General features: G+C 36.4%; 1 pseudogene; it reads left to right on the forward strand.

The window, feature by feature from the left end:
- The first annotated feature begins 744 nt into the window (after window positions 1–744).
- Window positions 745–1819, forward strand: LOC112915603 (heterogeneous nuclear ribonucleoprotein A3 pseudogene; annotated as a pseudogene).
- The last annotated feature ends 2402 nt before the right edge of the window (window positions 1820–4221 follow it).

Consider the following 4221-nt stretch of genomic DNA (forward strand, 5'->3'; position numbering starts at 1 on the left):
GGAAAATAACCTATTACTTTTACTAATATTATTAATTGCCACTTCTATCATACTTGCATAACACTTTTTCCCCTACATTTGGGGTTCAATATGGTAATAATTTGTATATAATTTTTAAAAAAATGATAATTCAGTCTTTCCTCTAGCATGGCTAATGAGAATTTGTTTTGTGTTATTGATAGCTTACAAGGTTTTTTCAAGCTTCAATACAGAGGGAGTTTTATGTTTTTTTATGTTGTTTTATCTTTACTATAGTGTTTGATGTTTACTATAAAACCACAGTTTTATGGTGTTTTATGATCACTGTGGGCAAGCTCTGGAAGAATCTCAGCACTTTGATCTTTAATATATGCCTCACCCCATGGACGTGGCTAGGTCCTCCCCAGACCTATCCCATGGACCTAGCTAGGTCCTTCCTGCCTCTTGTGAGCTGGTCCTGGTTGATAGAGAGCAGAAATGGCTATAAACCAAGACCTTCAGAAGCTTCTGATCCAGACAGGGAGAGAATACCTTTTGTTCAGATCCTCTGGATGAACAATGAGTTCTACCAAAATGAGATTTTCAAAGAGGACATGGGTAGATGTGGAGATGCTGGTGACCCAGAACCACCCACAGTCCCAGAACTACTACCGAGAGCATGATCTGCACTTCCTCTTCACATCCAAGGGGGAGGGTACACTGGAATTGAAAAGGACCTGTGCACCCATATTGAACTCGAGTTGGAAGAAGCGAGTCCATTCTCAAATGGAGGGCCATGACCCAAAGGAAACAGAGCAGTTGAGAAAACTATTTATTGGTGGTTTGAGCTTTGAAACTACAGATGATAGTTTAAGAGAACATCTTGAAAAATAGGGCACACTTATAGATTGTGTGGTAATGAGAGACCCCCAAACAAAACTTCTAGGGGTTTTGGTTTTGTGAATTACTCTTGTGTTGAAGAGGTGGATGCAGCAATGTGTGCCCGACCACACAAGGTTGAAGGGCGTGTAGTGGAACCAAAGAGAGCTGTTTCTAGAGAGGATTCTGTAAAGCCTGGTGCCCATCTAACAGTGAAGAAAATTTTTCTTGGTGGTATTAAAGAAGATACAGAAGACTCTGTATCTTTGAGAGACTATTTTGAAAAGTTTGGCAAAATTGAAACCATAGAAGTTATGGAAGACAAGCAGAGTGGAAAAAAGAGAGGATTTGCTTTTGTAACTTTTGATGATCATGATACAGTTGATAAAATTATTGTTCAGAAATACCACACAACTAATGGGCATAATTCTGAAGTGAAAAAGGCCATTTCTAAACAAGAGAGGCAGTCTGCTGGATCACAAAGCGGTCGTGGAAGTGGATCTGGCAACTTCATGGGTTATGGAGGAAACTTCAGAGGTGGTGGTAATTTTGGCCATGGTGGAAACTTTGGTGGAAGAGGAAGCTATGGTGGTGAAGGTGGTGGCAACCGAGGTAGTTATGGAGGAGGTGATGGTGGATATAATGGATTTGGAGGTGATGGTGGCAACTATGGTGGTGGTCCTGGTTATAGTAGTAGAGGAGGCTATGGTGATGTGGACCAGGATATGGAAACCAAGGAGGCAGATATGGTGGTGGTGGTGATGGAGGATATGATGGTTACAATGAAGGAGGATATTTTGGAGGTGGTAACTATGGTGGTGGTGGGAACTATACTGATTTTGGAAATTATAATGGACAACAGCAATCAAATTATGGACCCATGAAGGGGAGCAGTTTTGATGGAAGAAGCTCAGGCAGTCCCTATGGTGGTGTTTATGGATCTGGTGGTGGAAGTGGTGGATATGGTAGCAAAAGTTTCTAAAAATTTTTCAGAAGAAAAGGGCTGCAGTTCTTAGCAGGAGAGAGAGAGAGGAGTTGTCAGGAAAGCTGCAGGTTACTTTCAGACAGTCATCCCAAATGCACTAGAGAAACTGTAAAAATCTGCCACAGGAGGAACGATGATCCATAGTCAGAAAAGTTACTGCAGCTTAAATAGGAAACTCTTGTTCAGGACTGTCATAGCCACAGTTTGCAAAAAGCTGCAAGAAAGTGCAGCTATTGATTAATGCAATGTAGTGTCAATTAAATGTACATTCCTGAGGTCTTTTATCTGTTGTAGCTTTGTCTTTTTCTTTTTCTTTTCATTACATCAGGTATATTGCCCTGTAAATTGTGGTAGTGGTACCAGGAATAAAAAATTAAGGAATTAAAAAAAAAAAAAGAAAGAAAAAGAAAAAAGAAAAGGACCTGTGCAAGTTGGGGTCTGGAGCTTCAGTTTCATGAGTTTCACCTTAAATTCACTTCTGGAGTCAGGTATTTTATATATATTTATATAGATATATTTAATTACTTTAAATGTTTAAAATGGTCATTTAAATTAGTTTGAAGTATAAGATTATAAATACCAGTAAGATACTGATATATTACTTATATTATCGGGGAGGATATAAGAATTGATATATTACTTCCAAGTTACAGTTTTGTAAAATTTGAAACATAAGTTATTGAGTCTGAAAAGATATGATTAGGCTCTGAATTAACCTATGAAACCTACTAGAGAAATAAATCTATAAGCCTACTAGAGAAATAAATAAGATCACTTCCTCTACTAATAAATAAACAAGTACAACATCCATACCTTAACATATACGTACATATGATTTAATATAGCACTAGTTTTATTTAACACTGAATAAATATCCATCAGAATATCTGCATACCAACTAGGAATATGCTCTTCATATAATCTTTTGCCTATCTCCAAAAAAAAAAAAGTAGCCTATATACCATAAACCTGATCATAGAAGAAGAAAAAAAATACTGAGAATAACAAAATACTATTTAAAGTCCTGTCTTATAACAGTTCATTTAGGCATACAAGGTACACAATTCAGTATCTAAGAATAAACTAGTAATCTGCTTTATGTTAAAAAAATGGAAACAGCATTCTGAGATACAGCTGCATAGACTATATGATGAATATTCAACATATGAGAAACTGACAAATTTATCTTTACTCCATCATTAAGCGGGTTTTTTTTGTTGTTGTTTTTTGTTTTTTTGTTTTCTGACAAGCTGGGTATTCATCCCATTAAGGGTCTTTTTTGTGTGCATTCTTTTTATCTAATGCTTGCTCATGCCCTTTCCTGACATCCTACAAGACTAGCCTTTTCTTTTCCAAATTTCTGATTACCCATATTGTTAGAAACTCATACTCAGAAAATTCTTTTTAATGATCGGAAGACAAAACCTTGGTCAAAACTCTCATTCCACTACCTAAAGTTTGATTGAATAGCTTTTCCTTCAGCCCACCTTAAAAAAAAAAAAAAAAAAAAAAAAAAAAACAGAGAGAAAATCAGTCATAAATGTTTTTCATTAGCAAAAATATATTAACTATTTTCGCTCACCCGAATTCCATCTCCTTTAAATTTTCAGATTACCCCTAATTCAGGAAAAGAGAAGTCCCTGTTTTATAACTGAGCCTCCCACGTCAAATTCCATATTCCCTACATAAATTATTCTTCTCATACATCTTTTACTATTGTATACAAGGCAAAACATTAGACTGGGGGACTTCATTCAGTTTTAGATCACTCACTAAAATGACATTCACCTAATAATAGCTCATTGAAATCAGTGTCCAAAATGGATTCCTGGTGTTAAGGTGGAAAACAACACAGGTAATAGGATTAAACTCTGATCTCTAAAATCCCTAGTCACCACACTCACTGAGAAGCTTACTCTGAGATTTTTCTGGAAACTGCCAAAATTTGGCAAATCTGTGCCCTAGAAGATTTCATAGTTCCTTTCCAAAAATTTGACAAGAGAGAATATTCTCCATGTTAAAAAAACATCCATGTGAGAAGTACATCATCAATGTAACAGCAGAGTTGCAGCTCCTCCATTTATTATGCATTCAGTGTGTTCTTTATGCATTCCACTGCCCCTGGGTTCATGACCAAACATCAATACATGTTAACACATTTTCAATATTTATAAGCTAAAAGCTTAGATCCAAGTGTTATCAATAATGGTCCTGCTACTCCATTCATACTCACCAGCATCTCAATTATACTGCCTACCAATAAGCATCCTCAGGAATTAATGCAGGCTAACAGTTTAAAAAAAAATCTAATTTAAGGCTGCTTTAGGGTTAGGACTGCCAAATGTCTCACTCACACAATTGCCACTTTTCTTGTTAATACTTACTTTAGAAAGGGCTTT

The sequence above is a fragment of the Vulpes vulpes genome, chromosome 14 (genome assembly GCF_048418805.1).
Source record: "Vulpes vulpes isolate BD-2025 chromosome 14, VulVul3, whole genome shotgun sequence".
Lineage (NCBI taxonomy): Eukaryota > Metazoa > Chordata > Mammalia > Carnivora > Canidae > Vulpes > Vulpes vulpes.